The sequence below is a fragment of the Mirounga leonina genome, unplaced genomic scaffold (assembly GCF_011800145.1).
Source record: "Mirounga leonina isolate KUSES-001 unplaced genomic scaffold, KU_Mleo_1.0 Mir_97, whole genome shotgun sequence".
In the NCBI taxonomy this organism is placed as follows: domain Eukaryota; kingdom Metazoa; phylum Chordata; class Mammalia; order Carnivora; family Phocidae; genus Mirounga; species Mirounga leonina.
Window position 1 is genome coordinate 4,874,132 of NW_023270889.1, and position 22,336 is coordinate 4,896,467.

The following is a 22,336-nucleotide window of genomic DNA, read 5'->3' on the forward strand; positions in this document are numbered from 1 at the left end:
AACAACAAAACAAAACAAAGGACAGCAGCAGCAACAAAGCAGACCTCTGAACTCTAGTCTTCCAAAGAAATGGAAACTCTAAAATTTCTTTGAAATTGCTGACTCTCTACCACAAACAGGTTCGTTCCTGTATTTTACAGTGCAGTCCCTGATGATAGGAAGACATTCGTGGCTATGACGTTCCTGGAAGAAAATTGTTGTTTTCCATTATGAGTAGAGGAAGTCTAAACGTGCTAATATGGTTAAACTTGGGAAGTTTCATCAGGAAGTACTTGTTTATTTTTTATTTGGTGAGTCAGTCTTCCGAAGTCTAGACCCCTTGTCAACCTTCTTTGCAAATAACTGTCTTTTCCAAATGCTTTATCTCTGAGTATTAGAGAACAGAGAAAGCTTTTCACACATTTAAGTTAAGAGAAATGAAGGAGCATTTTTTTTTTCTCCTCTCTGACCAGGAGTATATGTTTTCTAAAATACATATGGTGGCCAAGCCTACAAACATTAAATTGAAAGGTCTTTGTGAAACCTTTTTATGTGAATAAATTTATGCTAATTAAAATCAGAAAATAATTTTCTTAAAGTTAAAGTTGAATCCAGCACTGTCACCTGCTAGAGTAGCAGAAACTTTAATACAAGATGATTGTTATATGCAAGAAAAGAAGATAAAACAACTACTCAGAAATTCTTATATTATGTCTCTCAGTGTAATTTGGCCTAAAGCCCTAGCAATATGGGCAAATCTTCTCAGGATCTTAAATGTGATTGCTGCAGAAATAGGCCATATGGTACTCCACTAATGAAGAAACAGGAAACCAGGCTGTGATCTCAAGCTCATGAACATGAAGACAGTTCCTGGCAGCTTAATTTTTGTTGTAGCCCTGGTTGGGCTCCCCAGTTATATGTGAACAGAAACAGAATTTTCCAAATGAAGACAAGTGCACACTGTTGGATTGTCGGGTCCTGTCATCTGTTGTGCATTCATTTTTCATTATTTTAGAGTCTCCATTTTAGACAGGCTGCCTTAAATCAATTTTCATCTGCAAGGATTACTACATTAAAAGCAGCAGCTCTGTTAAGTCAAATGTGCAATAACGAAGTTATCTGCTTTCACAGGGAAGGGGCTATAGGAAGTGGTCTTATATCTCTAAAAACCAAACCATTAGATCTTGATTTTATCTCAGAATGAAAAAAAATAGTGAGAACAAAAGGGAAATAACTGGCAAGTGAACCTGCTTCCCATTTGAACAACCTAGATCCTTAGAGACATGGAATTCTGGTTCCACTGGGCCTTTCCCTGAATCCCTTCAATACAAGGAAGGGATTCAGGATTTGGATAGAGAACTCTCAATGAGGCCAGTGTTGGACCAACTTCTAATAAGATTATTTTTATATGGGGTGCCTGGGTGTCTCAGTCGTTGAGCGTCTGCCTTCGGCTCAGGTCATGATCCCGGGGTCCTGGGATCGAGCCCTGCGTCAGGCTCCCTGCTCAGCAGGAAGCCTGCTTCTCCCTCTCCCACTCTCCCTGCTTGTGTTCCCTCTCTCTCTGTGTCTCTCTCTGTCAAATAAATAAATAAAATCTTTAAAAAAAAAAAGATTATTTTTATGTTTCCTCTATGATATTCAGTTCTGAATAGATCCCAGTATTATAAGTTAGAAGTGGGGAAATGGTCACTGGATTATGGTTTGTTTGTTTTTTTCCCTATTACCCAACTCTTTGAAAGGGGTCCTGAAAGTAGAAAGGTATCTTTTCATTTGTCTCTGATGAAGTGGAAAAGGATTCTAAGTTTTTGGAAAACTTGGTTCCTTCTAGAAAAGAAGCAGTGATGCCACAACAAGAAAATGAGGAATTGCTATGTAGTAACGGGAACAAGCAAACTGGTACAAGGTTCCTTGTGGGATGATTTACTCAGTTGACTCTTGTCTTCACCATTCATGCTCTTCCTACCCATCCAAAGGAAGACACAATCAACCTTATTTATGTCTTCCCTTGCTGGCTTAGTTCCAGTGATGCCAAAAAAGTTGCTCAATTTAGTAAACTCGGGGAAACATATTACTAAAACCATTTTGATATATTATTAGATATTCAGTTGATTGAGTATTTATGTTTCAATTTTCAACTGGATTCAACAGTGTGTTTTCTCACACGGAGAGAGTATTACTGAGAAGTAAATTGATTTGATTTCAAATGCCAGATTTGTGACCTGAAAGCAACGTGGAGGTCAGTAGAAGAAACAAATCTCTGATCCCAACGCCTCCTCTTTTTACAGTCAGCTCACTGTTCTCTTTTGTTTTTTCCTCACCTCCACCCAAAGGTACAAAATGCTTTCCTAAGGCTTCTGGTTAACCCAAGCATGCCGTTCGAGCTGGCCTCCCTACAGGAGTGCTGAGGCCCTGTGCTAGTCCAGTGCCCCTTATTCTTCTACATTCTACTCTTGATGTACATACTTAGAAAGAAATTGATGTACTTAACATGTTATTCACTTAAGGAGTGTTTAAAGTTAAACAAGAGACATATTAATCTTATAATCAAATGAAGCTCTAACAGTGAAATGTTGGCACCTACAAATCTAAGGAGAGCTAATTTATAGAGGGATTGTCTCATTGAACCTTAAAATCCCAAACATAGATGGTTTTCTTTACCTCCTACAAGGTCATCACAGGACAACACTCAGATCGATTCTTAACGCAGTTTATTTATCTCCCCTCATCCAGATCTGAGTGCCTAGTTAGTCATAAATTACGTGTACAAACTTTCAATGCTTATTAAAGCCCAGCAAAAATCAGTGTAATTGATGAATTAAAGACCCACTGCCTTCTAAATTTTAACTGGCAACAAAATTCAATGATCTTGGGTATTTGGTCCCAAGAATGGTAAGAACTACAAAAACTATTCTGAGCTTGGGTAGGTCATGTATAAGCCTTGCTGTCTGCACATTTACATGTCACATTTACAAGAGTTTTGTTTTCCTAGCATTCTCCTTTGATTTCCATAACTCTTTTTTTCCCAGTTTTATTGAAAAATAATTAACATACATCACTGTATAATTTAAAACCTAACGGCATGATTATTTGATTTACATAAACTGTGAAATGATTATCACAATAGGTTCAGCTAATATCCTTCCTCTCATACAGATATGATATAAGGAAAAGAAAAAAGTACAAATAACTCACATCATCAACTGGGATAACTCTCATCACTGGGAGAACTCTTGGGATCTACTCTCAACAACCTTCCTGTATTTCGTACAGCAGTGTTAACTCTAGTCATCATGTTGTACTTTACATCCCTGGTACTTATCTTAAACTGGAAGTCTGGTTTTCTTACTCTAAGAAAAAATGATCTTATGATATAACTTATATACTCCTGTTAGCAAACCAAAGGGAAGCCAGTTCAGCTCTTTCCTAGGTATAAAGGAACAGAAAAAAATTCCCAAGCAGTCATATTTTGAAGTGAATCAAGGCTATGCTTTTAAAATTGGTAAAAAGCAATCCAGTCCAATTTTACAATTGAATGTCATTTAGGATTGAAGTCATTTTCATTTCATGATCCTGGGTCATGGATTTTCCCATCAATGTGCTATTACAGAAAAAAAATCAGTTACAGTTTAGCAATAGCTCTCCATTCTCAGTACTCTGATGAGAGATCACGTTGTATAAAATTGGCATTTTCAGGGACTCCTGATAAATGTAAGTTCTCTGACTCAAGGCTGGAAATCTATAACAACAGAGAAGTATTTCTAATTTCTAATCTACCACCAAGGGAAAAGAATTGCGAGGATGAATGTTGGTATTGGTAGTGGACTTCTTCGGTTTTATTTTTGCATGTGTATGTAGAAAGTTCATATCATTGCATTAATTGAGATTAGGCTCAGTTGCAAGTTATAGAAAACCCCAATAACAGTGGCTTAAATAGAATGGAAAATTATTTTTTCATTCAGGTAAAAGCTCAGAGGCAGGTGTCGAAGGTATTCCAGTATCAAGGACTCCAGATTCTTATGTCATATTGCATTAGAATGCCGTTTCCAATGTCATCTTGAGAGCCAAACTGGCTGCTGAAGATCCAACCATTACATCTGCGTTACAGCACTCAGGAAAGAAGGCAAGAAAGACTATAGTCTTTCCCTATAGGGCAACTTTCCTCCACTTCTACTTTTACATCAGTGGTCACAATATAGCCAAATGGAGGTACCTACTTGCAAGGAAGGATAGGAATGTAGTCACTGTTATTGGGAATAGCTCTTCAGCTAAGACCTGGGGTTTAGCAGCAGGAGAGAATGAATATAAGAAGACAACTGGAAGTCTCAATTCCATGTATGTGTGACCTTGGGCAAGTTACTTTTCTCAAGCTCAGTTTTTCACCTATATAAAGAGGCTGATAGTTCCTACTTTTTGGAGTCATGGGCAGGATTATTATATGAGATAATATATGTAAACACCTTTGCAAAGTATCTGACGTGACAAATTCACAACAAGTCCTGTTACTGCAATAGACAGCATTTTGGGGCATTTTTAGCAATGGTTCTTTACATCTTAGAGATCCAATAATGATAGTTAACTAAGAACGGCTCTGCCACATAAATAAAACCGGTTCCAGGCTAGCCTAGCTACCCACACCATACTTCTAACTACACTCCTAGATTTCCCTGTGATCCTTTCATACCAATATGACCTCAGGAATAAGAAGAATATTTTTCACATTCTAAAACATGATTTTTTTTTTCAAAGACATAGGAAGCAGTCTTAAAGAGGATGAGAAGCAATGAAGCATTTAGTAGTAAATCACTTATAATAATGTTAGTCCCTCACAAGTCTTAGTGTTAGCTATTATCATTATTATTGTTAGTAGTATCATTATTATCATCATAAATTTAGTGGAGAAATTCTATGTCAGAATGTGTTTGGAAATGTCTCATCCAAGAGGGTTGAAATTAGAGATCATAGCTCTAAAACAATAGGAACGAATCTGTCAGGGTTAAGCCAGGAAAGCAGAGCCACTCTGAGTATTTGGGAAATAAGAGATTTATTATAGACATTGGATCTTAAAGAAATGGGGGAGGAGCTCGGGAAGGGAAGATCTGGAGCAGAGAGTAGGGATCAGGCACAGAGTCACTAAGTTCATCTGTCAAAACCACGGGCAAGATTGGTGAAGTCAGAGCTTGAAGGTTAATAGAGAAGCTAAGCATACCCAGGCTACATAACAGGTGCAGAGGGGGATGCCATAGAGATGTCTACAAGAAGCTCTCAACCTCTGTGTGGTCATTGCCAAGCATCTGTTTGTGGGCCTGGAACAGTGGTGTGCAGCCCGATGCTCGGTTCGGAAAGCAAGCTGATCAGAGAGCAGGGAGGAGGAGGGACGACCTGGGATCTGCTAGGCACCTCTGCACATGAACATCACTATTACTTATCCCAGAGTCCTTCAACAAATCGCAGCCACTAATTATCTTTCCCCTTCCACGTTACATCTAGAACCACACAGAGAAGGAGATTCAGAAAAATATAAATCCCAACTTAACCAAACAGGTGTAGCTCAATCCAGCACAGGGATTAAATAAATAAAAACTTGTTTTTTAAACTAGAAGGTCACATTATGTGGCAAAATTTGCTCTCCTTCATGTCAGTATTTATTTAGTACTTTTAATTTTTTATATACTTTAATATTTGTTAAGGATGTTACAGAGAATTATCCTCAGCTTGGAAATAAATAAGCAAGATGATTGTGTAACATTTTAACATGAGGCCAAAGTATTATCCAACACACCTGACTCCCTTGGAAAATGGAACTTTCATTGTGGTAATCAAAACTGACTAGGACCCAAGCACTGCATAGCTCTGAAATATAGAATTTAAGTTGTAGAAAACTGATAAGATACAACGATTTGGTTTTCTTTTGTCAGAGTAAATGACTTCCACAGTCACAGTTTTATTGTTCCGTAGAATATAATCTTATCAGCATTGAATTCAGTGATCTGATCTCAGCACCATTCTTCACTGCCCATATACAATTTCTATTTTTTATTCTACCGGTTCCCTCATTAATGAGTCAAACAAAATTGTTGTGTATGCTCACTATCTCTGTGTATGACAATTATGTTTCTAACATTTTGAAAATTACACTTCGACAATCACCACAAGGCTATTATTATCTTAATAAACAAGAGGAGTTTTCAAAGGCTGATAACACGCAAGGTAGGTAGGACTAAATGGGGGGAATCTGAGAATATCAGCACTGAGAATCTCACTGGAATGGTGAAGGGGAGAAAGGATGCAATTGCAAAGACATTTAGCAGGAATCAGGAAAACAGGAGTGTTTGGAGAAAATCTAAGCCCTAGAGAATGAAGGGGCAACAAAGCAGTCACCTAATTCAAAGTGAGCCTTGTTCCAATGTGCTGCTATAAATTTGGAAAAGTGGGACTCATAGGATATAATTAGAAAAGTCTTTTCTCCATTTCTCATATGATCTTGCCCATCCCTGAGCCTTGGGTGAAGTCAGGGACAAACCTCATAACTCCTAGCTAACAAAATATCCTTTGGTTAGTCAGTCCTCAATCAGTTCGGCAGCTAACCCATCCAGGTCAGCCTGGCACTGGTTTGGGTTGGACCCCTGCAGTTGGAAGAAGGGGTCATGGACTACTTCATTGCTATTGTTCTGCCTTTATTCCCAAGCTAGAAGTACATTCCTCCCCCTCCCCCCCTCCACTAAATTTCCCCACTGGACCCTCCAGAATTGAAGAAGGGGAGGCAAGGAAAGCAAAACTAGGTTCCTACTGCTGCTGTAACAAAAGACTACAAAGCTAGTTAAAACAACACATATTTCACAAATTTGTTTTCTTAAAGTTTTAGAGGTCAGAAGTCTAAAATCAGGGTGTTGTCAGGGCTGTGTTCCCTCTGGAGGCTTCAGGGAAAGATGTGTTTCCTTGTCATCTCCAGCTTTTGGTGGTCACCTCCCTTTACTGGCTCACAGCCCCTCCTCCATCTTCAAAGTGCGGCATCCCAACCTCGGCTTCCATTGCTTCCATCTTCTCCTGCCTGTGACACTCTGGCCTCTCCCTTATAAGGACCCTTGTGATTATACTGGGCCCACTTGGATAATCTAGGATAATCTTTCTATCTCAAGATCCTTAACTTGGTCCCATCAACAAAGTCCCTTTTGCCATGTAGGGTAACATTTCACAGGTTTGGGGGATCAGGACAGGGACATCTCTGGGGGAAAGGGGGCATGATTCTCCCTGCCACAGAGGAAAAAATCTTATTTGTGTTTTGTAAGTTATCTAGCACTGGTGTTCTCTGGGTTTGGTACATGTTTAGAACTGATTTTCTCTTTTGGAAAGTTTCCATGAGTTCTTTGAAGACCACCAAGCCTCAGCCCCATTAATAGGAATCTGGTATTCACAGGTCCATCCTTGAGAGGAGCAAATACATCTCTGCATCTAGCAGAATCCCTAGTTTTGTGTTTATGTGTTTGTTTACTGCTGAGATCACATTCCTCCAGGAAGCCCTCTCGGGTAGACTCTAAATCAGCTCTAGTTGGCTGTTTTACCTGAATGGCTTTTTCCTGCATCATGGGATACATCCTTTGCCCTTAGAGCATGTTTTAGAAGTCACAGAATAGGGTTTAGAAACAATGGAGTATGACATAATAAGGAACAAAATGGCCTTGAGGGATTAGAATATAACTGAAGTTTTGTTGTATCATATAATAATGGTGTAATCTTGGACAAGTTATTTCACCTTTATGAAGCTGTTTCCTCACATTTTAAAATGATAAAATAATAATACTTATGAAAACACCTGGCACATTTTTGGCTCACGGTTGTCCAGAAAAAAATATATTTGCTATTATATTCATTCATATGGACAATGCTTTGCCTACAGCTGGCTTAATTTAAGGGCTCCTTCATTTCCTTCTTGACTGAGCATTTCCCTAAGTAAAGGCAAGATTCTTCATACCTGTCAGGTATTCAGTGTGTGTTTCAAGTTATACATTCTTTTGGTTACCAGACTTTTTAGTGATGATTATCAAATATTTGGGAAGGATTCTGATAAAAGAGATCAACATTTTCACTTCAAATAGTTATCTCAAACTTCAATAACAAACATTAAAATACCGAGTAATGACATACTCCATACATGACAGGATCAGCTGTAGAAATTAATTCTTATGAGGTTTGAATTATAATCAATTCCAAGAAGATAATCCAGGTATTGGAGGAGCACACATATTCTCAACAGGGACTCATGTGCAAGTCTGTGGAATGGAATGCAAACAAGGCAATCCAAGAAAGGGTACAACATATCTCAAGAAGAGCATAACTATTAAAAAATTAAAAGAGACATTTAGTTCATATGCTGTTGTATAGTGAAATAAAGCCTAATAAAATAAATCAGCAGAAATAGAGAGCCATGCAATCTAATCTTTCACATTTCCAGTTGGAAGTCTAACCTTCTGTGTTCGTACAAAACACAAGAGATTAAGACTTTCTATTCTTAATGCATTGTCATATTTCTTATATATTATAATACTTTTTGTATTTTTAATTTAATTTATTTATTTGAGAGAGAGAGCACACGAGTAGGGAGGAGGGGCAGAGGGAGAGCAGGGAGACTGATGCAGGACTTGATCCCAGGACCCTGGGATCATGACCTGAGCCGAAGGCAGACGCTTAACTGACTGAGTCACTCTGGTGCCCCTTCTTGTATGTTTTGTATTATACATGACAATATCTTTAGAGTAAGAAACACATTTCAGTGGAAGATTTTAACAATGTATTCAGTTTCTCCTCACAAAGGAGTCAAAGCTCACTACCAAAGTCACATTTAATTCCTATTCCCTCATTATGGAATCCATCACCTAGTACATGGCAAAAGAATAAGATAGATAGATGATAGATAGATAGATAGATAGATAGATAGATAGATAGATAGATAGATGATAGATAGATAGATAGATGATAGATAGATAGATGATAGATAGGACAATGAGATTAGGAATCTTTATCCTCATTTGGTCCCACTACTTAATTCCTCAGTATCTTCTATTTCTTAGTATCTTTGATTAATTCAAAGTAGAAAACACTTAAAATTTTATTATCTGTACAGGTTTTCATAAGATAAGTATTCAGGGGGATACAACATGCAAGTTTGTTACCCTGACTTGTTCAGGTAATGAACAGGAAAACCACATTTTTAAATTTTCTTCATTATGTGCTTATTATTATTATTATTATTCAGATATCATGGTAATTACGGAACATATACAAGAAAAAGGACTGGCATAATCCAAAATCCTTTAGCTAATTTTTCAGCATGAGTTTTTAGTCACAGACTTTACTCAATCCCAATTCATTCCTCACCTGAAAGATCTGCCTTATATCACTGGAGCCCAAACCTTCAAACCCTATAAAATTCTCCCTTAAACTTTCCATTCTAAGACACAGTTCAAACTCTAGTCAGCTATTATTTTCTCTAGTTGTTTATCTGTAGTTGAGTCTGATTAACTTAAGTTCATTTGATTACCAGTTTTTTCTGGTGGTCTTTTGGGGAGTTGAGAGTAGAAATAAGGAAGTCATAATGTCATTAACAGTGGTTAGCTGTGGGTCAGCATGTTTAAAATCTAGATTCTCTTTTCCCAGAAGAATCTATGAGCTATATACTACTACTACTTTTTACAATAGCAGTTCCATGTATGTGCCTTTACATGTATTACTTTTTAAAATCTTTACAAAACCCTCATCAGGTTTGCAGTATGGTTCTTTATTTTTCCGAAAGAAAACTGCGGCAAAAAGAAGTTAATTAGCGGGACGCCTGGTTGGCTCAGTCGGTTAAGTGTCTGCCTTTGGCTCAGGTCATGAACCCAGGGTCATGGGATCGAGTCCTGCATCGGGCTCCTCACTCAGAAGGGAGCCCGCTTCTCCCTCTGCCTGCCACTCTCCCTGCTTGTGCTCTCTCTCTCTGGCAAATAAATAAAAAAAAATCTTAAAAAAAAAAAGTTAATTAGCTTTCCCAAAGTTATCCAGATGATATGCGTCAGAATCACTGACAAAGTTCTGTCCAGGCACAAAGGGCCCAGATTACTAAATATAGCTTTGTGAGAAAAATGGGACTAAGGGGCTCCAGCTGGACTCAGATTTCCCTGGGTCCCACATCACTCACCCCAGCCTTAGACAGTGTTCCACTTAAGATTGTTGGTACTGAACAGACAGGAAGACAAGCAGGTTCACATATCGGCCTTATCCTCACTCACCATAGCCATTCTCTTTCTGTGCTTACTGCCTACAGACTTGCCCCTCAAAAACTGGTGTGACTTGTCTCCAGGGAATATTCTTAGTGACAATTCAAACCAAACTATTTCCCAGAAAACTTAAAATTTTATCATTTTTGTTCAGGCTTTCATAATAGATGTTCAAAGGGAAACAATACACAAATCTTGTTTCCCGGAATTATTTAGATAACAGGAAAACCAGATTTTTTAAAAAATTAAACTTACCAACATTGGTGTCTTTATTGTGTAGAGTTGTCAACCTGCCCATCATTTCCTAAGATTGGATTTGCAGCGGGGGCTCCCACTCAATCTACTCAGCTAGTGATTTTATTGGCAACAAAGTCTCCAAGGGACAAAACAGTTGATATACAGTCTTTTACAAAATTTTTGTTGCTATCAATTTTCTATTTATAAATTCACTGCTTGCATAAATATTTTCTTGTGATTTTTGCCCAAAGATTTATGCTTATAATTATTCATGTCCACTGGGGTCAGAGAGAAAGAAAGAGGGATTAAAACACTCACATTTTAGCCCTTGGTGTTTCCTCAAAAAATTTAAAATACAATTGCCATATGATCCAACAATTCCACTTCTGGGTGTATACCCAAAAGAACTGAAATCAAGATCTAGAAGAGATACTTATACACCCATATTCACAGCAGCATTATTTGCAGTAGCCAAAAAGTGGAAGCAGCCAAATTGCCCATCAGTGAATGAATGGATAAACAAAATGTGGTATATTATTTACAAAGGAATATCACTTAGCCTAAACAAGGAAGAAAATTGACACGTATTACAATGTGGATTAACCTTGAGGACATTATGATAAGTGAAATAATCTTGTCACAAAAAGATAAATATGTGATTCTCCTTACATGAAGTATTTACAGTAATCAAAATCACGGAGACAGAAAGTAGACTGGTGGTTGCCAGGGGCTGATGGGAGTGAGGAATGGGAAGTTGTTTAGTGGATATGATAGTTTTGCAAAATAAAAACTGTCTGTTTTGTCACAATTTAAAATTTTAAAAAACTATTATCGCTAAAAAAAAAAAATCAACCATGATGCCAGGCTCATGGTAAGTGATACAAAAATTCGCTATTATAATTTTTTTATTTTATTTTATTTTTTATTTTTTTTTAAAGATTTTATTTATTTATTTGAGAGAGAACACATGAGAGGGGATAGGGTCAGAGGACGAAGCAGACTCCCTGCCGAGCAGGGAGCCCGATGCGGGACTCGATCCAGGGACTCCAGGATCATGACCTGAGCCGAAGGCAGTCGCTTAACCAACTGAGCCACCCAGGCGCCCTCGCTATTATAATTTGAAAATAGTTATAATATAGTAGTTATAGTAAATAATTAATACAGAAAGGTTGAGGAAAGGCAGAAATTTTGTTTATTTTTCCAAGTGAATAAACTGAGGAGGGAAGTGGGATAGCTGAGTTCACACAGAACCAATCCTAAATATCAGATGGACGAAGCATGGCATAGTGAGAAAAAAGGCTGGAGATGCCATTTAAGAAGACATTTGTTCTAGTCTTGATGCACTCAGTAACTGACTGGGTGATCTGAAGCAATTCCCTTTGCCTCTCTGAAACTGAGTTTCTTCATCCAAAATCTGGTTGTTAAAATGGCTCATATCTAGATTTCCTTGCCCACAAAGATACACATTCAGAAATCATGATTTAACTCTATTGCTTCCCCATTCCATACATATATGTGTTCTTTGTCAACAAGTTTATAGGCAAGAAACCAGCAAATTACTACTATTATGGGCACAATGTTGACTATATGTGTCCATGGTGTATAGAATTTTATTTCATAGTAACTAGATGATCTTACAGTATTTCCTTATAAAATAATTCCAGATCCATGAGAAGTGGTATGAGTATAAAGGGCACACAATATAAAATGCAGGACCGAGCTTGAATGTTGGATTGGACTAGCTGTCTAGATCATTTAGTAGAGAACATATGGAATAATCCTCCAAAGAATAAACAACCCAAGGGAACTATTAGAAAACTTGTGGAAAAAAAGTTGCTACATTGAAATAAGAGTATGTGAGTACAGATTCTTATATATCAGTCTGTTAATCATTTTCATCCCTTAAGAATACAATACTTAATAGTAGTACTTACACTAATATCAACCAAACGTGTCATCCAATGGTTCATGAAAATCCAAGCATATTAAATGAGTTTCAAAAGTCTCACTAGCTATGTACCAAGACTCTAGAAGAAGATGTGATTTGCGTTGTAAAACCTGATGGAAAAAGGGGATGATTACACAAGTGGCAGCAAATGGTAAAATATGCATACACTTTCACCTGATAATTTCATATGAAAACTCACCTCATAGAAATAATGCTTCCAATGCATAAGCTAAATGTTGAAGGATGTTTATTGCAGCACTGTTTATAGTGGTAAAAAGCTAGAGCCAGTTTCTTTATCAGTTAAGGAATGGAGAGATAAACCCACACACTATAATGTCATGTAGTTAATTAAAAATGATGCATTAGTGTGGCACATTTGTTACAATTGATGAGCCGATATTGGTACATTTTTATTAACTGAAGTCCACAGTTTACATTAGTAGCCATCAGTGTGAGATGTTAATAACAGGGAAAACTGTGTGTGTATATATGTGAGGGACTGGGTGGGGAGTTAGGTGTATACTTTCTGGAAAAATATATTTTATTTTTCTGGTCCATGTTTTATTTTTTAATTATTATCTGCAATTAGCCAGATCTGTAATGTATTATTAAGTAAGAAAGCTGGTCAAAGATCAGCATATACAGGTTGACTTGTAAAAACAAACATCAATGAAACATCCTAAATATTGTTATTATGATTATATGAAAATAGACAAATGAGTGAAATAATACACAGTAGGATATTAACCTGCTTATATGAATGTAAATATGTGCTGAGAGGATGGAGACAAGAAAATGGTACTATAAAAATGGAAAAAAAAAAAACCCATGTGCTATCATGTTAAATAAAAGCAAAGATTTTTTTTCTGTTTTATTATTAAAATAAATGATAACAAATACAACAAATATGAAACTGAATATTTACCATCTTCCATAACTATGGTAAACCTCTAAGCTCAGACTTACTCTTAATAAGGCTTACTCTTAATATGTAAAGGAAAGCTTCTGTAATATAGAGAAAAAGTCTATATTTCAAAAGAAAAGCTTTCAGGACCATAATGTCATTACAGACTCAAAAATATGTTTTTAAATTTGAAGTTAACATTCACTTCTTTGTTCTGCATGATATCCATGGTCTGTGGGAAGCTGCAGGGAAACTTGATCTATGGAAAAGTAACTTAATATACCTGTTTAATATTTTTCAATGATATTATTTTTGTTATGCAAGACAAATCATTATGAAGCCACGTTTTGCCCTGCCCAATAAAAGTGAAGTAAAATAGTAAGAAAATACATTCTTCATTATGGTTAGTGTGCCAATAATCTTGTTTATACTGAGCAAACATTTCTCAGTCTAAATCTTAGAATGACAGGTAAGTGGGTGGTAATGACTAACTGTCCTCACAGAGACCTTCCTCACCTTAACAGAGAAGGAGTTGCCTGCTAGGGTTGGTTGCCTGCCTTCCAGGTTGTAGGTAGAAGCAAGTACAGTGGATTAGGGAGGATAATGCTTCCTGATTCTGTCTACATCCCTTGGCCCTAAATTTCTATACAGTGATCGCAAGTAAATACTCAAGTAGACTCTTTGCCACACAGGCTATGAGGATGCATTAGTGAAGGGGGTCAGGGGATGAATTGAGTGCAAAGCGAGAGTGGACTCTTATAAATAGGAAAAGAAGTCATCACCAGTGGGGGAATCAGCTGGAGTTTGGGGTTTAGTTGCACTCCTCTCCCCATCTGAGATATTTGCACATAAAATTTCAACTGATGGACATTAAAATATCACTGCTATGTTTGGTAGAGTTGGTTTTGGAGAATATGACTTGGATTAAGAGCCAAATAGACTTCCTAAAAACTTGTTCAAAGTCCCTCAAATTGGAATAATTACCCAAATAGTCCTAGATTTAACAGCCCTCACCATAGGGGCAGACCTCTTATAAAATAGGCCAAAAAAAGTGTGCTTGCTGTTGGCCAGTCATTCCAAAATAGAGAAGAGATTGCGTTACACATACTTCTCCCAACCTCACAAGTCAAAGGAGGTGAAAAGAGTAGCTGTCAGTATAAATTTAATAGATATTTCCTCAAGGAAATAGGATTGGGGATGGGATTCCTTCAACAGGAGGAGTGCCATATGAGGTGATGGGTAATTATCTCACACTTCGCTCTCTGAAAGCAAATAAGTAAGTAGAAACAAGTAAGGGTGACTAATTATAAAAGGGACAACTATTGACTGTAAATGTTGTTCCAGCATTTTGTGAAGCCAGCAGCTTCTGGGTGGTATGATTAGTGGATTCCATGGCATGGGCCCACTCCCACTCCCATATTTTTTGTGGTAAAGTGGGTTACCTGGTCTGTTGTGATGGTATGTGAGATTTCATATCAATAGATCAAACATTTTATAAGCCCTTGGATAGTGATGCTGGTTGCAACTCTGTAGGCAGGAAAGAAAAACCCATACTAAGAATACATAACTATTCCTATCAAAGCAAATAGCTGGCCTGTGCACTAGTGATTAATGATGCATCATATGGCCAGTTGGTCTCTTTGAGAAATGGGGCCATATTTTGTGTATGTGTGTTTCTTTTTAATTTATTTTACTGTGATAAGCAACTTAAAGACATCCTCTTAACAATTGTTAAATGTACAATACATTATTGTTACTATAGGTAGAGTGTTGTATAGCAAATCTCTAGAACTTATTCAGCTTATTTAACTGAAACTTTATGCCTATTAATTAACAACTCCCCATTCCCCCCCCCCACCCCGGGTGACCATCATTCCAGTCTTTTGTTTTATGAATTTGACTACTTTAAATAGCTCCTATAATCTGAATAATGCAGCCTTCCTTAGGCTAAAGAGTATTCCATTGTGTGTGTGTGTGTGTGATGTTTTCTTTATCCATTCATCTGTTGATGAACATTTAGTTTGTTTCCACATCTTAGCTATTGTGAATATGGGAGTGATAATATCTCTTTGAGATCTTGATTTCAATTCTTTTGAATATATACCCAAAGTGAATAATGAGATTACTGAATCAGATGGTAGCTCTATCTTTAACCTATTGAGAAACCACCATACTGATTTCCATAGTGGCTGTAGGAATGGCACCATATTGGGGTTCAGTGTTATTCTCTATTGAGAACACTATCAGTTCTCTGTTCTTGTTGGCAGTTTGAACATTCGGTGGTGGCAGTAGTTATTTCAGCATTGGTCCATTTTTGCCACTGTGGCCACTTTTGTCATGTGCCTGTTTTGCCAGCATTGGAGTGGCCAATGGAGAAGCCAACATCAGCTTCTGTACTTGGTGGTTTGGTACCTTTACAGTAATAGTTGATATCTTGTGCATGATGACATATGACACAAAAATCCTCATATTTAGCCTCCTCTGATAGGTCTAGACACCTACCTCAGTCTTAGTTATTTTGTCTCTGGATCTTCCAATCTTTCTTCCAGGCCTTTGACTAGCTAGCTAAATCATTTGATAATGCCCACGAGTCCTTTTCTTGGAAATGACAATGTTTTTAATTTGGTACCTTGGTCAGGAGTAGGAGGGATAGTTTTCTAGGCTTTCCCTTGGCTTTTCCCACTGTGATACCTCTTGCCTCACAGGCCAAGGACCCAAATTGGGGGTTCTTTCAACTCTCAAGTATGTCTATGGCAATTACCACCCAGGCCTTAAAAGGGAATCTGCATCCAACACACATTAGTGGTACAATGTTTTGAATTCAATGGATATTGTGTTGAGGAATTATATTTTAATTTATGATTATAATTATATTTTAATTTGTTAAGGAAGTATATTTTATCACACATTTACTATGGCCCTAGTAGAAGGAATGAACTAAGTTTCTGGTAAGTCTGTGTTACCATTGACTTCTGCTTTAACTGCTTTCTTCTTTTTTCTTCATCAATGGGGTTGAAATGGTCTTAGCAAAACTGGCTATTTATGATCCAGACCCTAAATTATCAACAATACTGTTTTTTTAAAGAATAAGCATAATCACATAGTCCCTCTGTTCTGAATCTTCCAGTAACTCCATACAGCTTCCAGAATAATCAAACAAACAATTCATTGAAATAAACCAAATGAGGAAGTTTAAGTTTATGAATTAATACATTGGTACCGAAAAGAAGGGAAACATTCAGAAACATTTTGAAAATAAATCATGTAGCTCTTAAAACCAATGTTGTATTTCCCTTTGAACAAGGGAAAAGAGAAAGTTAAGGGTGATGTAAAGATTTCTAGCTTGAGCTAAATCAATGGGAACTGCATTCTCCATGGAAGAGAATAAAGCATGTATAAAGTTATTTGTGTGTAGGTGTTAATCTCTTCTATCAGACTCTGATGCATTTGATAAATACATTAATTCAGCTTTGTACTCCCCACAGGATTTACTATAATATATTGTGTATAATGTTAGTCTCAAATTGGTCTTTGATTTACGAGTGGGTAAATGTGGACTACTAAAATCTTATCTACAGCACCACAAAATATGCTGACGTTGTTGGAGAAACCAGTCAGAGCAAAAAAGCTGTTTTTAAAATCCTAACATTCAGATACACATGTAGACAAGCCATATTGTATCAATAATGCCAAGGCAAAAATGAGCAAATATTTCTCCTCCTTTATGACCCCACATTGACCAGAATAGGATTTTTATTTTGTTTAAAGACTATTCTTAATGTTTATATGAATAAGCAGGAAACCCTGGGGGCAAGGTTGTGTGTGAAAAAGAGACTTGTTCATCAACCACATCAGCTGTGCTAGAAAAAAAGTACAAATCCCACAATCATGGGCTTGTGAGTTAAAATGCAACTTCAAGGTCTTCTTCCCTCAGATGTCAGCTAAATATAACTACTTCGTCCACTCATGGGCAAGGTCAGTCTTTTACATTTCATATTTTGGGGAAGAAGAACAAATGATAAAGGAAGAGTGACAAAAATCTAGCTAGAAATGGTGGCAGGGACAAGAGTGGTGGCTTGGAAAACTAAAGTGGAAAACAAAACAAAACCCATTTGCACTGTTTGGACCCCAAAGGGCATCCAAGGCCTAAGGATATGTCACATTAACAACGTGTGAATAAGGCAATTGCCATCCTTGGAATATGTCTAACCCAGACTCTAGGCAGACTGGCTCTTTGTTAATGGGAACTGACAAGATATTTGGCACTGAACAGACATCATAGAAAAAGAACAAAACCCAGCCCTGGGCAATGGCATCACCGAGGAGCACTAATTCACTTAGCCTGGGACTGCTAGATCTTTCTTTTGTTCGCACCAGCATATGGGGAGTATTCTTGGAATAGCTGTTTGGCTCCGCTGCATCTGTTGCTACCAGCAATAGAGCTTCTCTGGTCACCTTATTCATACCTTCTGCTCACATGACAAAGATAATGATTTTCAGTTCTGCCGTGGCAAATTTCATAGCAACACAAGGGTGTTGTTCTAAATAGGTTAAACTCTCTTGCCTCCCCCAAATGTGAGGAACAGTTCATAGTCTGTGCAGGCAGAGCTACAGGTTTGGATAGAGATTCCAGAAGCTAAACGCATTATAACAGAGGGGATTGGGGATCAATTGCCAATGAGAGAAAAAAATTACAAATGAGGAAGGATGTGTCCTAAGGAGGTCCATTATATCACAACACTCCCACAAACAGGACAAAGCAGTACAGAAGAAATAGGTTTGATTGGAAATAGATTATTAAACCACTATGTGGTTTGGTAACATTACTACAAAAAACAGTAATAATGGCCAACGTTTTTGTAATCATTTTATAGCATAAAAAACAAAACAAATAAGGAACCAGTATGGAAATACTAGATTTGGGATTTATATATAGAAAATAAACTGCTCATTGAGGAATATTAGATTCTTTCTAGGGCTGAGTCAAGTTTTTTTTTTTTTTTTTTTTTTTTTTTTTAATATATTTTGCCCACCATGCTTTCCACAAGCCAATTCCAGCCCTTAAAATAAAAGTCAAGCCAAATAAACTAAAATATCAACAATAAAAGGTGAAATGGTCTCATCATTTCATTATGCCTGCACTGTTCATTCCTCTGTATGTTTTCATCAAGAATATGTGAAGTGTGCATGTGTTGTAGTATTTGCTCATACAATGACTACCAAGCTCATTTCACCATTGGGCCCATTGAGTAATATCAGAGTCTCAGAACCCATAGAAAAGATTATCAGTGTGTAATTTAACATCTTGGAAGATGAGGCACTTACCTTCTCTGTAAAGATCTACTGATTTCCAGAAGAGGCAACAATATGAAAAATCATCTCCACTACCATTTGCTACTGGGAGTTGAGTGGAAGAACTGCCATTCCTGTGAAGCAGAATCATCCAAAAGCACTAAACTACCCCCCCAACCTTTTTTTTTTTTTTTTAACCAGACACTAAGTATCAAGCAGGAAGGCTTGGAAAGAAAAATCAGCAGGACACCTAATTGCTGCTCATCCTACTGCCTCATTATCCTCCTTTTATTTATTCCATGTTTTTCTCCTTCTCCTGCTTTCCCATACCTCCTCTCTCGATTTTATTCATTCTGCCATCTTTTCCTTTTGCCTGTCTCCCATTTCCCTTCTATGTTTCCAGGAATTTGAAAACAGAAGCTATGTGGTACGATGACCACATGTGTTTGTAACACCCATTTCAGAGGATTTTTACATTATTATTATTATTTTCTTTTTTTAGAAAGAGAGAGAGCACAGCAGAGGCAGAGGGAGAGGCAGACTCTCCACTGAGCAGGGAGCCTGATGTGGGACTTGATTCCAGGACCTTGGAATCATGACCTAAGTTGAAGGCAGATGCTTAACCAACTGAGCCATCCAGGCACACCACGTTATTTTTAATTAATAACATTTTTACATGAATTTGAATCCACGGTGGTCAGATAGTCCACTTTAATCTGCACTGTACTTTTTACTTACTTTTTGCACGTGATACCTCATGTTTAGATTAGTTTTTATCTCAGCAGTTTTGAGTTTGACTAAAAATATGAGTATGAGATAAATTACAAACTTGATCGTTATCTAAGTCTTATGAAAAATATATGCATTCCATATTAACAGGAAAATAATAATTCAAAATCATATGTTCACATTAAAATAATTTTGTACATATATGTATGTATATGAAGAAAGAAAAAGGATAATTAAGTAAAAAATCTTGATTTAATTTTTAATGCTTTTTAAATAGAATACGATGTTTTTCTTTGTTAGGACATTTTGACCACTAAACTTCCAGTTCAGAGGATAACCTTTTGATTAATTGACATAGGTAAGAGACAGGCTTTTTTAGCCATACCACATGGCAAGACTAGACTAAACCTGGAACCCAAACAATTTTCTCACTAACAATTATACTTCCTTTGGGTTGCCAATGATTACCAATGAAACTAAAAATGTAATTAATTAAATCGCTGTTAGTTTGGGAGAGAATTTGTGGAAAAACAAAGTGTAAAAAAACCTGTAATTACTCAAAGTTACTCAAGTGAATTTGTGGGAAAATAAAAAAGTACAAAATCTTCAGAGAAATTTTCCAATACAATTTTAATTCACCTAACCTGGCAAAATCTACATCTACTAAAGATAAATGTCTTTAAATCCATGACTTGTTAGAGCTATATTTCTTTAATATCACCAACTTCAGAGTTGTTTTCTTTTCAGTTAGGGAGCTCTGATTTTCCCAACATGCTGTGTCAAAGTGTGTACATTCCTTTTAGAGCCTGATAAACAGAGAAGCAATCTGTCATCTCTGATATCATCTATGATAGCAGAAGTCTGGGCAAATATTTAAAGAAATACCCATGAGCAACACTGAGATTATGAGCTATAGAAGGTATTTATAATTATCCTTTGGAATTTTCCAAGAGACAAAGGTGCTTTCCCACCCTTATCTCATATAATTTTCAAAACACTCTGGAGTTTGGGGACCAAACTAAAGCAAAAATCCCCAGAGGTCATTCAGAGAGTTTGCAGTAAAGCTAGCAATTGAATTCGGGCCCATCCGCATTTCCTTCTACCTAAAGGCTATGTGTGTCGGGCCTTGATAGCTCCTTCCAGCTTTCTGTCATTGCCCCTTTTTGGTCTGTAGCTTCTCCCATCCTGGAGCTGGTCTCTCAGAAGATGTTCATGGAATTCCAATTCCAGAAGGTGACAGACCTTGGGGTCATCTAGGTCATGTCCTATACCTTTCATTTTTTTATGGAAAAAGAAATTTATCCCCAGAGAAGTGGAAGATTCCATCAGAGTTAATAAATTCTAAATCCAGGAAAAGAATTTTCACTTTTTGCTTTGAGATCGCTGCTTTATTTTCAACTCAACAGAACAATTCTGGTCATTTAATTTTCCAGTAGATCTTTCCAATAGATCTTTGCCTCTGGTCAAAATTTAATCTATGTATTTTCAGATAAACATACTTGTCATTTTAATTGGTTAATTGTTAGTCACTTTTATCTTTAAATCAGTTGTGTGATGGAGTTGCAATTTGAATTTAACAGTTGTCATTTTGCTGAAGTGTAGCCTTTATTTCCTTTTTTGACTCAAAGGTTTTCCCATGATTGAACACTAGGTGTTTGTTCAAGCAGATAGCAAAATGATAGAGTCAGGAAGGGCCATGGTAGTAAGGTGTACTGGTAGATTTTTCATAAGTATCATGCCTAGGATATAAAAATTTAATTAAGAATGTTGAACAAAATTCTCTATGGATGTTTCCCCCTTAATTATAGTAAATTGCATGACAACCAATGTTGAATATTATTTTCTTATCATTGAAAAAAAGAGTAATACATTAAAATAACCTTTCAAAGATCAAATATTATTACACAAAACCTTTTTTCTATAGTAGAAGTTGTCATTTTCATTTATTTTTTGGCCTATGCTTGGGATAAAACTCCAGCTAGTCTTTACAGGATTTTAATAATGTAGGCAATCTGTATAGATGGTGATTGGAGTATAATTATAGTATTTTATGGTTTATATAAAACTTTTCATTGTGTGATCTCAGTTGAGGTTCATTATAGTCCTCTAATTTATAGGCCTATTATTGTTATATTATGAAATTAGCATTTAATGATGTTAAATAATTTACTCAGCCACAAAATGAGTTCATGGTGTAGTGTGAGATTTAACCATGTTGTCCAAGTATAACTGAACCAACGTGAGTTTACCAGTTGGTGAATCACAGAAAATATACCAGGTGAGTATAAGAAACTACACCAGTTTCTTACGCAAAGAAAACTTTATTTGCAGTAAATAAAAAGATCATGGTGGGGGGAGGGGATAGCTTCCAAAGCTGTGACTCCAACAGAAGGTGAATGAGTACCTTTTGTTTAGGGTTAGAGTGAATATTTAGATAGAGAAGCCTTGTCCTTTCTATACAGGGCACAAGGTCATGCATGCACCGTAAGGAAACATGCCTATACATACATTGTATGTTATGGAAATGAGGCTGAGACTTCTCCTTGGGCAGGGATTTTAGCATTATAATGAGGTAAAGGTAATTGCCAGTCATTTCAGGGTTCACTCCATGTTCCATCTCCACAGGCACAAGGCGAGTCAGGGGTTTAGCTCAACTGGTCTGGATGGTCTAGACCAGTGGGAGGTCTTGTCAGGGCAAGCGCTATCCTAGGGGTGGTGGATCCAGGTTTCATTTGCCTGAGTTAAGAGGTAACGGAAAGAAAAACAAAACCAATAGAGAGGGAGATAAACCATAAGAAACTCTTAACTCTAGGAAACAAACAGGGTTGCTAGAGGGGAGGGGAATGGGGGGATGGGGTAACTGGGTGATGGGCATTAAGGAGGGCACTTGTTATAATGAGCACTGGGTGTTATATGCAACTGATACATCACTAAAGTCTACCTCTGAAATGAATAATACTCTATATGTTAATTAACTTGAATATAAATTTAAAAAAG

The 22,336-nt window shown here is 36.9% G+C and overlaps 1 long non-coding RNA gene across 1 annotated transcript in view; it reads right to left on the reverse strand.

The window, feature by feature from the left end:
* LOC118006473 overlaps positions 1-12,726 on the reverse strand; it is a 49,316-nt gene extending 36,590 nt beyond the window's left edge. Inside the window, exon 1 of the long non-coding RNA XR_004678089.1 lies at positions 12,401-12,726. This is a non-coding gene — a long non-coding RNA (uncharacterized LOC118006473). The remainder of the gene's footprint in view (positions 1-12,400) is intronic.
* Positions 12,727-22,336: the final 9,610 nt, after the last annotated feature.